This window comes from Marmota flaviventris, chromosome 6, assembly GCF_047511675.1.
Source record: "Marmota flaviventris isolate mMarFla1 chromosome 6, mMarFla1.hap1, whole genome shotgun sequence".
Classification (NCBI taxonomy): Eukaryota; Metazoa; Chordata; class Mammalia; order Rodentia; family Sciuridae; genus Marmota; species Marmota flaviventris.
The window spans coordinates 104,564,098-104,580,811 of NC_092503.1; the positions used below are offsets into that span (position 1 = coordinate 104,564,098).

At 33.8% G+C, this 16,714-nt stretch overlaps 1 long non-coding RNA gene across 1 annotated transcript in view; it reads right to left on the reverse strand.

The window, feature by feature from the left end:
• Positions 1 to 7,544: 7,544 nt before the first annotated feature.
• LOC114095077 (uncharacterized) overlaps positions 7,545 to 16,714 on the reverse strand; it is a 42,390-nt gene continuing 33,220 nt past the window's right edge. Inside the window, exon 2 of the long non-coding RNA XR_003583185.2 lies at positions 7,545 to 7,932. This is a non-coding gene — a long non-coding RNA (uncharacterized lncRNA). The remainder of the gene's footprint in view (positions 7,933 to 16,714) is intronic.

Here is a 16,714-nt window from a genome sequence, read left to right on the forward strand (position 1 = left end):
CTTAGGCAACCTGACAACTTAGGAAGACTCTATATCTCAAAATAAAATAAAAAAATTGTAAAATGGCTGATGGAGTTCAATGATAGAGTATTCCTGTGTTCAATCCTTACTACAGAAAAAAAGAAAAATTCACGTCTTAGGTGTTACAGGAATTTGTGTTGTAATCAAGACATAAAACTTCCAGGTGATAATTGTGACCCATCACAGTTTCATGTGTCCATTTCACTAGTGAAACATCAAGATGGTTTACAGAAAATAATTAAATACTCTCACAAACTTTATCATGTGATGGTGCCACCTACAACTGTAATTTTTGATATCATATGTTCACTAGAGTAAACCAATATATTCCCTAGCACCAGGAATATGAATGTATCTATTGACTTAAAATTATTATAAGCAAGATTATCAGAAGCCTACTCTCCCCTCAGTGCTTCTACTAGTATCACCTTTCCTGGATTCACGATACCTTATTTATGCACATGGTATGCCACATAATTTTTAATGGCTTTAATGAAAAGAATAATATTTTGTGCACAATAGACATGATATGCAAATTAATATAATAAACACCCATATATTCACCTGCAACTTAAATAAAATATTATTGAAACTACCTATAAAACTTGCTTATTCCTCTTACCTCTGTCTTGAACTTATTGCATATCATACCCATGAGCATCAATATAGTTTTTCCACATGTATTCTTGCACATACTTAGCATTATTTTTCATATTTTCATACATGATATAAATTCTAGCATCACTATACATACCATCAACTTGAATTTTATCTTAATAGTTGTAGGGGTTCTGTATTTGGGATTGGAGTCTCTGATGGCTTCATGACTGTGGCATACTTGTTGGCTAGGAAGTTTCTGTGCAAAGACACAGAATACCTAGCTGCTAGGAAGTTTCAATGCAAAGACACAGAATGTCTGGCTGCTTGGAAAATTTCTGTGCAAAGACACAGGATGCCTAGCTGCTGTAGCAATGCCCTAATTTGAGGAGGTTCTGTGCTAGAGTTTTATCAGCCTTGACCTTGATCTCAGGCACACAGCTCCTGGAAATCATGAAACTCTCTTGTTAAACAACCACAATGTTTCACCAAGCTTCACTGCACCTGAACCTATCCACATAACAGTAACTTTTGAAAAATAGACTTTCTTGAGAGCTACACAAAGCTCCTAACATTGCACATTGCAATTATAGCATGTAACTGGGGAATAAGCTGCATAATGTTACTAACTCTATAACCTGCCTAATGACATAATGAACAATAATGTACTACTGATACCAGTAACCTCATGTAACCTTTATGATATAAATAAAGCTGATAGCTTGGCCATTCTGCCATTCTGCCATCTTTCTTGCTTCTGCGTATTTTCTCTGTGTCTCTTTTTATTTTCCCTACAAATCGTATGTTTAGAGAGTATTTATTCTGGCATGATGGGCTCTTCTCATTTTCTCTTTTATATAAACATTGGATTATATTCCCCAACACAATTATTAATTCTTCTATCTTCTATCTGTGGTCATTGTATTGTGATCAGTTTTTCAACATCACAAGTCGTTTTACAATAAATATTTTTGTACATATCCTTGGAAACATGCCCCAGCACTCTCTGAGACTAAAATTGTTGGGCCAAAGAGAATTTGCATTTTCATATTTAATGGAAAGTTCCTAATTATTCTCCAAAAGCTAACAGAATAAATTGGTACTCTCTACTAGATTAGGATTTCTAGTTTTTCATATCCTTGAATACTAGTTTTATTACTTTTTTAAAATTTGCGAATATGATACCCTTTATGGTTTAATTTTTTAATTCCTTTAATCATTTGTTAGGTGGCAAATATTTTCCTCTTACTTCACCTTTTGGCAATTCTACTTTAGTAGTTCTTCTACTATCCTCGTTATTGATATCTATTGATATATATATTGATATCTATTGATATTGTGTAAGCAAAAATAACCAACACAGTTTTGGCACCATTATGAAAACACAAATAACCTAGATGGAAGCAGACCTCAAACAGATCAACATGCTTTCCTTTATTCCCCAGCGAAGTCAATCAATCAGGCATTGTAATGGCTCCCCGGTTACAGAGGGTTCTAAGTTTTATAGTTCACAATGAGGGTGGTTTAATTATTGGACACTGAGGCAGAATGTGTTGGTTTGAGCAGTCAGGAAATAAGTTATAAAAAATCCGAAACTCATTGTCACTGGGAGAAGCTGAGAACCCAGTGTTCACTGCTTATCTTCTTCCTCTAGGATCCATTTTTCCCAGAGCTTCACTGTTTGCTTTTCTCCTTCCAGGACTCACTGGCAATGGAAAGGGTCCAAGTCAAGGGCCCAGCATTTCAGTATCCACCTCCTCCCTTCAGGACCCACTGGGATTGGGAAGGGATGAATGTTTGCCTTTGGTGCAGATGCTAGGGATGAACCTGGGAAAGAATGAAAGCTTGCTTTTTTTTCCCCTTGCAGCCCATTTTTACCAGGAAAGAATTTACTAAGGGGGTTTAATGGTTGGCTGATTTCCTCTCTCCTCTGGAGACACAGCGTCTTTCTGTATTTTCTAGGGGCTGTCTTATAGGAACATTATTTTCCATAACCCTTCAATTGGCACTGTATATGTATATGTGAAAGTGTTTGTTTTTTTCTAAATAATTTATAGTTCTTTATACATACTAGATAATAATTATTTATAAGTTATATTCTTTGAAACTATTTTATCCCTGTTTATGGCTTACAGTTTTAAGGCTTTTATTTTTTTTTTATTTTATTCTTTTAAATGTTTTCATCTTTTATTATACATAATTTAAAATTTTGATGTAATAAATTTATTGACCTTTATTCCTTTTTAAAAACCATTTTGCCTTTTATGTTTTAAGAAATCTTCTTTACCTTAATTTGGTGAGATAATCTTCTACTTCTTTTTAAACATATTAAAACTTTTACTTTTCACAGAAAAATGGTAGTTTCTCAAATGCCAAGATGCCTGACAGTGCTGGGTTTTCAATCACTGAGCCACTGTTCAATAGGGCTTCTGGACCTCAAACCTGTTAGCTCTGGGAAATAGTTTAAACCGTTTCTTTGAAATTCCCCTTCCCTTTATTTTCCTTGTTTTTTTCTGAATATTCAGATGTTGGACTCGTTGATTGATCCTCTTGTTGTTTGTTTTTATTTTGTCTCTCATCTTACATTTCTTTGTGAGTGTTCTGCTTATAGAAAGCTTACTTCACCTTCATCTTCTAAACCTCCAACTGATTTTTTAAATGCCTGCTAACAATTTTTAAATTTCTAAAAGCTTTTGGTTCTCTCCATATTCTTTTTTTTTTGCAGGGGGAAGTGGTTCTGGAAATTGAACTCAGGGGCACTCAACCACTGAGCCACATCCCCAGCCTTTTTTTTTTTTTTTTTTTTGTATTTTATTTAGAGAAAGGTTCTCACTGAGTTGCTTAGCACCCCATTTTTGCTGAAGCTGGCTTTGAACTCATGATCCCCCTGCCTCAGCCTCCAGAACCGCCAGAATTACAGACATGTGCCACCACACCTGCTCTCCATGTTTTTTTTTAGCACCTTAATCTTCTCATTATATGTTGCCTCATCTCTCAAATGATAGAAGAAAAACTCAGAAATGAGTTTTAAATCAGTTTTAAATTTGTTTTCAGTATTTTGCCTTGTCCCTATGTCCTCTGAGTTTCCTTTCTTTTTGTTTTGATTTCAAATGGTGTTAAATTTCATCAAATTCATGGTGACTATGGTTGTTTTTTTCCTGTATGAGAGTGGAACACTAAAATGTAGGGCAGAAACTTGGCATGCACAGACACAGCTGCTTGGCAGGAAAGCAAAATACCAGGGTGGTTTTGCAAAAATCTCAGGTATATAATTAGACAAATGTTATCTGATAATTTATATAGATATGTTGTTTTTTGCTGTTCAGTTTATGCAGAGAAAAATCTTAAAAAAAAAAAAAAAAAAAAAAAAACCTTTAACTACAAAGTACAAATCACATTTCAGAATTCTGGGAACTGGAGGAAGATAAAGAGAAGTGCAAATGTTCACTTAGGTCTCCTGTTTTCAGTTTGATGCCTTTTTTTTCAGCCATGCTTGACCTGTCCTGGATAAGGCTTGGTTTAACCAGTCCAAAGATAAACCTTCAGTTTTCTGTTGGGAGGAGGAAAAGATAGTTTTCTGGATGCTCAGAAAATCAGGGATATAATTCTAAATGCTCCCAATATACATTTTCAACCAATTCTTCTTTTGAAAAATCCTATCCACACTTTCAATTTCAGAAATACTTGGTGTTACCATTTCCTGAGATTTCCTTGGGTTCTATATCATGAATCCTCCACTTTTGAACTTTTCCACCATTAGTGTTCACTGGGTTATTGTAAAGTTTAGTCGAGTTTTTGCATTTAACATACCTTATGCATATACATAATAAGAAAAAAATTCTTATTTTCTCCTGTAGAAATTTAAAATTTGTTTAACTCCTTTTCCCTCAACCTCTTATTCCTCTTCTAATTAAATAAGAAACCCATTAAATTATAAAACTTTTTTTTATTCTAAAGTACAATCAAGAATCTTACAGGAGCTGAATAATAAGTTTAGCTACATAAATCCTAATCATATAATCCAGCAATTTTAAAAAGATACAAATAAAAGATAAGGGAAACGAAATAAAATTATGTGATTATCAAAGAGATAAATTTGGCAAAATGCGGACATTGCAAAGCAACATAAACAAGAAAATGCAACAAAAATATGCACAAAAGATGTCATAACACAATTTTTAAAATAACTAAATTATCAATAAATATGAAATGCAGGCCCACTTTTAAAGCTAATTACAAATACAGAGAAAAAGAAGTTGCCATTTTCTATATATCTTATAGATGTGGAATTAAAGCTTTAAAATATCAAGAACTGATAAAAATAGTCACTCTTTTTTATGGGGATATAAATTAATATAGATGTGAAGACAACAAATTGATATTTTAATGCACATATTCTTTGGCAACATGAGCTCTAGGAAATTGTTCAGTAGATATATTTTCTTATGTGTGGAAGATGTCTCAGCATGGTGATTGCAATAGAGTGTGGAATTGTCAAAAGCAAAAAAAAAAATGAAATAATCCAAATACTTAAATTTATTTTTATTTTTTTTTTTTAATTTTTTATTGTTGGCTGTTCAAAACATTACATAGTTCTTGATATATCATATTTCACAATTTGATTCAAGTGGGTTATGAGCTCCCATTTTTACCCCATATACAGATTGCAGAACCACATCAGTTACACATCCATTGATTTACATATTGCCATACTAGTGTCTGTTGTATTCTGCTGCCTTTCCTATCCTCTACTATCACCCCTCCCCTCCCCTCCCCTCCCCTCTTCTCTCTCTGCCCCCTCTACTGACATTCGTTTGTCCCCCTTGTATTATTTTTCCCCTTCCCCTCACTTCCTCTTGTATGTACTTTTGTATAACTCTGAGGGTCTCCTTCCGTTTCCATGCATTTTCCCTTCTCTCTCCCTTTCCCTCCCATCTCTCATCCCTGTTTAATGTTAATCTTCTTCTCATGCTCTTCGACCCTACTCTGTTCTTAGTTACTCTCCTTATATCAAAGAAGACATTTGGCATTTGTTTTTTAGGGATTGGCTAGCTTCACTTAGCATAATCTGCTCTAATGCCATCCATTTCCCTGTAAATTCTATGATTTTGTCATTTTTTAATGCAGAGTAATACTCCATTGTGTATAAATGCCACATTTTTTTTATCCATTCATCCATTGAAGGGCATCTAGGTTGGTTCCACAGTCTAGCTATTGTGAATTGTGCTGCTATGAACATCGATGTAGCAGTGTCCCTGTAGCATGCTCTTTTTAGGTCTTTAGGGAATAGACCGAGAAGGGGAATAGCTGGGTCAAATGGTGGCTCCATTCCCAGCTTTCCAAGAAATCTCCATACTGCTTTCCAAATTGGCTGCACCAATTTGCAGTCCCACCAGCAATGTACAAGTGTACCCTTTTCCCCACATCCTCGCCAGCACTTGTTGTTGTTTGACTTCATAATGGCTGCCAATCTAACTGGAGTGAGATGGTATCTTAGGGTGGTTTTGATTTGCATTTCTCTGACTGCTAGAGATGGTGAGCATTTTTTCATGTACTTGTTGATTGCCAAATACTTAAATTTAAATCAACAAAAGAATTGATTAAGGACATTAGAGTACATCTACAATAGGAATCATCAAACTTTTTCTATAAAGGTTATTATGTAAAAGTTTTAAGATTTATGAGTCACATGAAATTTCTGTTATATCCTTCTTTTTAGAAATATAATATTGCCATACATCCCCTATCTAAAGAGAGGACCACTATAACCAATAAAAATCTTTAATGTGCAAAGGTGGAAATTTTCCATTAACAATGTTTGGTAGAACAAAAAATAATATGAGATTTTTTTTTTCATAGTATTAATGTTCTGTTCTTATTCTAATGAAAAAACGGTGTGGATCAGACAGGTATACTATATACCTATCTTACTTCATTCCTATTCAATGGAAAAAACTCCTTGGTCAATCCAAGGCTAACCATCATGTTTTGCAACACAATTCCTCTTGCTTACACAAAACTCAGAGCAAAGTTTTTTATCCCTTCATGAGAAAGCTCCAAATTGTTTACCTATTAATTCCTTCTCTTCCTCTTCTCCATGTTCTCTTCAACCTACCCATTGAAACTTTTATCTCCTTTACTCCTCTACAATTTTTTCTTATAAAAGTCAGCAATCTCCTTCTTGTGGTGTTCAATTCCCATTATCTTACTTACACTCTCCTTACTCAGCATTTGATGTTGCTTCTTCCTTTACCAACTCATCTCATAACTTCACTTCTAGAAATTTGTTCTGGAGGAATCTGCTTCAAGAAATGCATGTAAATATTTATTTATAAGAATCACTAATCTTGGAACATACCAAATATCCAACAATAGATTATTATATAAGCTCATATATAGCCATGGAGTGGATTTCTATGCAGCCAAAGTTAGACACAGGCATATGAAAATTGGGGACCAAAAAAAATGTTAGCATGTGTTGATCTTTTCCCCAATTCATATGATTAATAAAATGCATATTTCTTTTCTTACAAGTAAACACAGAATAACCTCATACCCATATCTTTGTCAGAATCTTTTCCCCCTTTTCTTTTTCTTTGGTGCAGGGCCCACTGCAGGCTTAACATGGACTCTACCTCTGAACTATACCTCCAACCCTGTCAAAGTACTTTTAAGTACACTACTCAGTTTTTTTGAACAATGCTCCAAATCTTGTTTTGAAGGTATAATATCTGGGTGGGATAAAGAGAAGTATGTGTACTGCCCTCTAATCAATCTATGCTAGAGGCTTTGGGAGTCTAAGCCTTTATAATTGTGAATGAAATTTTGTGTTTCTGTGTGTTGGTGGATTTATATCCGAGAACACATTGTTTTGATCATCTTTTTATAAGGATCTGAGAATTGAAAAATAATAATAATAATTGCGCTGACTAATGCTAAGTTTTATTTTGGTTAAACAAGGCCATGAAAGAAAATTGTACATGGGCCCACATTCTTTTCTCTATTAAATTGCTTTGGACAAGTTGTTCTTATACATTATTCCACTAACTTCACTGAGAAACTTTCCACTAAATGTTTAATAATATTAATTGTGAGGATGTGGTTAAGAAGCTTTTGTCCTCAATTACTCAATGTCTTTTTCATATGAATTCACAGAAGAAATTTTCCTCTAATTTTAGTGCTGAACACAGTGACTTTTCCCAGGTAATCTGTTGTTGTTGTTTTTTCTCCTCTTCATTTTAGTTGGAGAATGTGAAAAAGCTCTGGGGAAACATCTTGCTAGATTGCTGAGAGAAATTCAAAACTGATATAATCCTGTAGAAAGAAACTTGTTGTTAGCTATTAAAATTACAATTCACTTACTCTTTAACCTAGCAATTCCATTTCTGAAGCTTACACCATTCCATAAATACATGCATGTTTAAACATACAAAATTATGTATGTTCAGATGGGTGCAGTGGCACACGCCTGTAATCCCAGCAGCTCAAGAGGCAGGAGGATCTTGAGTTCAAAGCCATACTCAGCAAAAGTTAGGCACTAAGCAACTCAGTAAGATCCTTCTCTAATTATGGGGATGTGGTTCAGTGTTTGTGTACCCCTGAGTTCAATCCTCAGTACAAAAAAAAATATATATATATATACACACACACACACACACACACACACACACATATATATATACACACACATGTATACACACACATATATACACACACACACGTATACACACACATATGTATGTTCAAATATCTTTACTGAAGCATTGTTTTTAATATCACAAAATTATAAACAATGAAATATGTATTAATAGGAGACTCATTAAATATATTTTGGCAGACTCTTATTATAGGACACCATTTACCTTAAAAAATGATGAATAAAGTTTTTTTATTTAGAAAGATCCCCATGATATATAATTCAGTGGGGAAAAAATACAGTACAGTGTGGTAGCTTTTTTCTTTATTCATGATTGCATGAAGATGCTCTGGAAAGTTGTACTAATGCCAGAAACATAAAAGTACTAACAGTGCAGGGGGGTTATGGTAAAAATAGGATTGCTTATATGCATACCATTTTCTTTTAAGAAACATACAAATAGGGCTATGGATATAGTTCAGTTTGTAGAGTGTTTGCCTACCATGTCAAGGCCCTGTTTTCAGTTCCCAGCATCACACACACACACACATACACACACTCAGAGAGAAACATGAGAATATAGTACTGGTCATAGATAAAATAAATACACAATTATACCACAACAAAATAAAATTTAAATTAATCTTAGAAAAACAAAATTTGGCACATTAGTGTTTTTGGACCAACTCTATATTCAAAATTCATAATTTTATAATCAAACTCACTGCTTTTGTCATTAACATATGAAAACTTAAGTTGGACTGTTGAGTAGCATTGTATCATAAACTCAAAGGTGAATAAAGGTGTTAAAATATTAAGTAAGGATTAATTTTATGGTAGATATAAGATGATCCAGCAGATGCGTCATTTTTTAGATTATAATTGATATTAAATACAAATTGAGAAATTCTAATACCTAAATCATGGTTTTCAAGAAAACATATCCAGAAAATGTCTGAGGATGGCAAGGTACTATCTCACCTTAATGAGATAGAACTGGACTTAGGGATGAAAATATTTGATTTGAATCTTAATTTCTTATTTACTAGTTATATGGCCTTGAACAACCTGACCCTATTCCTCATAGTTAATTGGAGACACTAATTAACACCTCAGATGGTTATTCAAAGGGTTGAATGAAATTATGTTTCTGAAAACAAGGGACTGGCCAAAATTAAGTAAAACAACTATAGTTTCAACTTTCACAAAAATAAGAGTTGAAGTATTAAACTTTAAGATCCCTCCTAATTCAAATGTTCCTATTTGTCATTTTAATATGGATCATTCATAGAAACCAAAATAACAGAGGTTAGCAATTTTGATTATTTTTAATCCCTATTTTACTTTAGCTGTCCTGGGGGCTGAGTTTTACTAGTATCAAGAAAAATAACACATGAAAATTAAACTATACTGCAATTTTCCCAAGTGTGAGAACGTTTAAATACTGCTGGTGGCAGTAATGTTTTTCCTAACTTTGAAATTAAATTCATTCAGAGTGCCAGGCATTTGTACTATGGTGCATTTCCCACATCCTTGAAGAAACTGAGGGATTTATTTTCTCAATTAAATATTGAAAAAAAGAAAGATGAATCATTTATATGAATATACTGTATACAAAAAGTTATATATATTGTACATTCTGTATAGCTTCAATGATTTCCAATGTTAATGTAGACTAGGCAAAAATTATTAGTTGACATTACCACCTAGCTCCTTGTCTAAGCAAAAGAAGGTAACTGTGAAATGTATGGGTAAAGAAGGACACGAGAGGCAAATATATTTTTGAAACATTACTAAATATGTTTTTCAAGCACCTTTAATGCATCTGACTGTCTCAGAATCAGACCTAGGTTTTTTCCATTTTTGTTATATTAATATTAATTTAACTCTCATATCTTTCAGAAAACCTAGTACTCAAATATTTAAGCAATATCCTTGGACATTTCATAAATGTAACAATACCTTGCTATAATGCAAAAGAAGAGAAATACAATTAGATTAAATAGTAAAAATATAGCAAAAATATTTTCAGTGACCTACTAATAATCAAACAGAAGAGACTGCTGCCGTGAGTACATACAAAGGTTCCTCATCTCAAACATCTCAGACTTACTCTGTCAAGGACATACCACCATCACAACCAAGATTACTGCCCTCACATCACTGCAGGACAGGCTCTTCTTCACTCCCAAGCTACTACTTCTCAGTGAAGAAACTCACGCATGGAAGAAAAAATGTGCATTTAATCAAAGTTAAATTATATATATATATATATATATATATATATATATATATATATATATATATAAACATAAAAGTACTAACAGTACTTTATTTATATATATATATATATAAAATTAAATTATATTAAATGATATATATATCATATATATAATGAAATATATAGCCATTCCTGTGACTATTTTATTGACATATATAAATGTTTTAAAATGAACTGTATAAACATTTTGAAACTGTGATACACATGAATCATTACTTCAATCGCTATGTATAATGAGTCAATCCAGATATCGAAACAAGTATCTAATGTATGTAGTAAAATACTGTATTTTTGAACCATCAAGATGGACTCCTAAAGTTCTCAGATAGGAACACAAATGTTGATTTAGATAATCTCCATCTGGAAGCCATTTGCACTTTCTGTATACATGGCCGAAGATAATATTTACCTGGGCACAATGAAAATTTTTCAAACATGCTATGATACACACATGTAAAGGACAATTTGTTTTTAAAAATATCAAAGTTTACATCTCAGCTGCATTACCCAAGTTGTAACCATTTCCCGTCCTGAGTTGTGAAAATAAATTTCAGTTTTGCTTATTTTCTTCTTACTTCTACTGAGTTTACAGGATATCCACCAGCTGTTTGTAAAGGATGTGTTTGGATACCATTTCTACCTTTATGTTCAGTAGATGTCCTAGGATTACAGAATGTATTCTTTTCTATTTTTAGATATATCAACAAATTTTACCACACACACACACATATAAACATATTTATTATATATTTTTATAAACATACACATATACACTAAATATATCATATGACCCTTTAAAATTATTTAAGTCATCTCATAACAGTTTCATAAATACTACCATTTATATATAACAAATTAATAATAAATAAAAGATAGAAATTTAAAAATAAACTGTAAGAATCAGGATCAAATGATGTACTTAAAGTAATAGAAGACTGTGCCAAGAGTATGAATCATAAAACCAGATAGGGCTTGAAACCTTATACTTTAGTTTATAAGCTATGGGATTTGGGACAAATTAATTTCTATAAGCTTTAACTTTAAAAAGAGATGGACAACAATAATAATACTGTTCATGAAGCATGGTTGTAAAAGTTAATAATAGCTTAAGTAAAGAGACTGGCATATGATTGCTGTTGTTATTGCTATTCTATCATTTTTATTTTCATCATCCACAAATTGTAAAGATTCACTGACATTTAGGGATTTATCTTCAATGGAAAGTACAAAAAGAAGAGCACTATCATCTACAGGTTGTAACCTAATGGTCATAAGGAAAGGTCATCCATGCTCAAATATTACTGTACCACAACTCAGATTTTACCAATGCTCAATCCTTTGTCTTAAACTACAGAAAGTCTGGCTGTTAAAATTCAAATAATACTAGGGTAAGATTTAAATCATAGAAGAAGAAAGAAGGAAGCTGGCATATACAACTTTCATCATCTTTCCCTTAGATGCACTTTTCTGAGATATGTGGATTCATGTAAACTTTTTGCAGATTTCAGCCAAGATCTGTCAACTGCACTTGTGAAAGCTGTTACTAGCTTAGTGATGTACACTTCCATGTGTGCTCTCCCTCCTCCTTTATCCCGCTCTCCTTTCTCCCTCACTCCTGCTTCCCTGGAATTGCATTCTTCAATAAATTTAGCACTTAAGTTCTCTTCTCAAGCTTTGTTTTCCAAATAATCTGAACTAACAATCTTAAATAGAATCCACAGGGGAAATACCATGCAATAGACCATAATGCAGTTAACACCTTTTGCAGTGGAACAAGGAACATAAGTTTCCAAACTCTTTTAATCAGCTTGTCCATTGCTGTGGTCAAAAGATCTGACAAGAACAATTTTAGAGGAGGAAAAGTTTATTTGGTGCTCACAGTTTCAGAGTTATCAGACCACAGAGAGCCCACTCCATTGCTCTGGGCCCAAGTGAGGCAAAACACCACTGCAGAAGGATGTGACAGAGAAAAGCAGCTCAGGAAATGGCAATCAAGAAGCAGAGAGGGGCTAGGGTTGTGGTTCTGTGGTAGAGTGCTCACCTAGCATATGTAAGACCCTGGGTTCTATCCTCAGCACCACATAAAGATAAATAAATAGAGGTATTGTGTCCATCTACAACTAAAAAGTATGGGAGAGGGAGTGGGAGCTGCTCTTACCCTCAGGAAAATTAAAGCTCAAAGGCAAACTCCCAGTGACATACATCCAACAGCCACACTCTACCTGCATACTGTTACCACCCATTAATCCATATCAGTGCATTAATCCACCGATTAGGTTAAGCCTCCCCTAACCCAATGATCTCACCGCTGAACATTCTTACATTGTCTCACACACGAGACAATCTTCAACTGAAGAGTGAACTAATAGGCAAATGAAAAGACAGAGAAGAGCTCATATAGGTTGGTGTTATGGTTTAGACATGTTTCCCAAAAGCTCAATTTTTTTTCCATTTTCACTGCTATAAACCCAATCAATAAACAGCCATTTCTCAAAAGAAGATACAAATGGCCAACAAATACATAGAAAATATTCAACATCATTAGCAATTGGGGAAATGCAAATCATAACCAAGAATAAAAATAATAATAAATGCTGGAGAGGATATGGAGGAAAAGGAGCAGTTTTACACTGTCGGTAGGACAGTAAATTAGTGCAATACTATGGAAATCAGTATGGAGTTTCCTTAAAAGACAAGGCATAAAATCACCCTATGACCCAGATATACCACTTCTTGGTATTTACCCTGAAGAATTAAAGTCATCTTACTACAGTGATACATGTCAATGTTTATAACGACACAATTCACAATAGCCAAACTATGGAACCAGTCTAGGTGTTCAACAATGGATGAATGTATAAAGAAACTTATGTACATACAAGAATACACCATGGTGAATCTTATTATCATATACATATATAAGAAATTAATTTTAAAAAAAAACTATTGGTAAATGGCAGAAAGATCAATAGAGGGAAGGGAGCAGGGGGTAGGGAAAGGGAAGGGGAAGAAGAGGTACTGGGGCCTGAATTAGAATAAGATATATTCCGTGCTTGTGTGATTATATCAAAAAGGATTCTACTGTCATGTGTAACTAAAAAGAGCCAATAAAAGAAAAGAAAATGCAGTATGTGTACATAATGAAGTTTTATTCAGCCATAAAGAAAAATGAAAGTATATCAGTTATAGGAAAATGGATGGAACTAAAGACCATCATTTTAAGCAAAAGAAGTCAAACTCAGAAGGTCAAGGGTCTTGTGTTTTGTCTATATGTGGAAGCTAAGGAGGAAAAAAACTAAAACAAAGTTTGAGTGAATCTCCTAAAAATCAAAAGAAGATCAGTAGAGGAAAGAAACTAAGGGGTGACAAGAGGAGAACGAAGGGGGAAGTGCTAGGAAGTGATACTGGACAAATTATATTGTTATATTGGGTGCCTATACAAATATGTAATAATCAATACCATCAATATGTACAACTATAATGCACCAAGAAAGGAAAAGAAGAAATTTTTTTAAAAAAAAAATTTGTTCAAACCACCATTTTTTAATAATGGACCCTGAAAAAAACCTTTACCTGTTCTCTCAACTTTTGTTCTTTTTCCTATGACCTGATTCATTCTCATGGAAGTCATAATTTAAAATAATTTGTATCATGCAATTCCACTTTCAACAGCTTCTGGTTTGTAACCTAAATCCAAAGCCCTCTTTCTTCTCTTCCTCATTTACCATTCTCTTTTGCTTTAATTGATATTTGATCACAATGATCTAAGACCACAACTAAACAACTTTATTGCAATCCAAACCATCTCATAAATGATCATTTTTTTCAATGTTCTGAAGATTGAAACAATAAAGTTTCATGATAGCAAGAATCAAAGAATGTTTTTAAAAGCTTGTAAAAATTATCCACTAACTGAACAAAAATAACTTAGAGTAATTGGATTATTAGTTGAACAGGGGTAGTAGTTCCCCAGTGAATAGTACTGGGACAGTAAAGTTACCCATGCTCAAGAGAGAACATTATACTCTACTAGGATTTTTTTAAAGTGTATATTTGGCTTATTTTTACCTTCTTTTTCATTTCAGTTTTTTCCTTAATTACTTAATGACACTGTTATTGACAATAGAGTTTTAAGGTTTATGTTCAAATTCAATAACTCTGATACTTAGGGCATACTTGTTTTTTGCCCCACGTTCTTCTTCGCACACAGAATACCTCAATTCGCACAGGCTCTGTAAGTGGGCTTTTGAATGATGACATGCATAAAAGAAACATTATGTTTTCCTCCATTCGTTCATAAATAATTTGATCACTCTGTCAATGTTTTCTGAGGGAGATACTATGTCCCTTTGCTAGGTGCTGAGGAACACAAAAATGAATCAGACACAGTTCTTACATTCCAGAAACACATACAGGAAAATCTATGTAATCAAAAACAAATCAAATCATAATCATAATCAAAAACAAATACTAACAAGTTTGTCCAATATGTTTTTTGTCAGGAAATGTGTAAGTTTTAAGACCAATGTTATTTTTGAGTAGTACAGCACCTGCTCAGCATGGGAAAGAAAGGCCCAGGGTTCAATATCCAAAAGTGAAAAAGTTAGTGCAATTAAATTCCCTTGCCTGAATGGCAAAGACTTCTTTAAAGAAATGCTTGTGTTAGGTGTTCAAGAATGGACTCAAATTTGCTAGGTTGATAAAGTATCTTGCAGACAGGAGGGATAAATGTACAAAAGAGAAGAACCAAACTACCTGGTGTGTTTGGGAAACTCAATAGCTATGGTACAAAGAGGAAAATGGGCTCACACAAAAGCAATTGGAGAGAAATCCTAAACACTATACAAAGTTTAATTGAACCCATGCTTTAAGACAAATGTGCATGTTCCATGGTGAGAAGGAACATTACCACTGGAGGGAAATCACAGGTAAATGTTCAAAGACTAATGACAAATTTGTGTGACTCGACCTTAGAGTATGATACCAGAGACCAAGTGTAAACGACTGCAAAAAAATCTGGGGCTGTCATCATAGCCAATGGGGAGCAAGTGAAAGTCTTTTGCATACTGTATTTTTATAAACACACCTAGAAATGGAATGGAAGATGAACAGATTTAGGGAGAACAAGAGGAGCCATCACAGGAGATAATGTAAAAGACCATAGTAAATAAGAATGCCAGGTGTGATTTGAAAAATCCTGTGGTAGGTTAACGTACTGTGACCTTAGGCTTAAGGAAGAAGAGAAAGACAAAGCAAAGATGACTCAAATCTCTAGGCTAGGATAAAAAGTGGAGGAGGATGCCACTGTAACTGGGAACATGGGAGTAGAAGTTGTTTTTGAGTTAGAAAGTGGTGAGTCTAATTTGAGACACTCCAAAGTTTAAATGTCTGCAGAAAATGCAATAATTTATTGAACACAAGACTCTGGGCCTCAAAGTAAATAATATAACTGCAAACATAGTTTTCACATGGAAACCTAAGAAGTAGATGAAGTGATAGAAGGAGAGTGTGTAGAAGATAAAGGAAAATATTAAAATGGCAAGCAAGAAGTTATTCTTATTCAACATGGAAAATATTTCAGGCTTTTTGTGAAATTTAAACTATTCAAAACTCATAATCAAAAACAAATCTGCCTTTCTGTTTCTTCCTCCTATAATTCTTTATCAACCAACCATCATTCAACATTCCCATTTAATGATTTTCTTTCCATAGTAGAATAAAAGACTCTATACTGGTTAAGAAATAGTTCTATAAAACAGAAAGCCATTGCCCCCTGCTTACCACCCTTGCAGAGATAAGAAATTCTGAGATACAGCCAGATACATGACAAAAAAAGAAAAAAAGAATAAAGTATAGCTTCCAGGATACAGATGTAAATTCAGGCATTAGAAGGCTGTTATTCTTTACTAAACTTCTAGAAAACCATTAGACAACAAAAAGCTTAGTTTTCCATTTGAAACTGTCTGATGAACAATGTGGCCCACAAGGCCCAGATGATGAAATCCACCTACCTCTGACTCTCTGCTCCTGCTACCCCTCCTTGGCAAGCTGTCATCGCCTAGATTGACTTTACTGTACTTTTATAACATGACAGTTCCTTTACTGTTGCAGGACATGCTACTCCAACTACCAAGAGGACGTTCTCCCAGATATGTACATGTCCCCAGGCAGCTTCATTT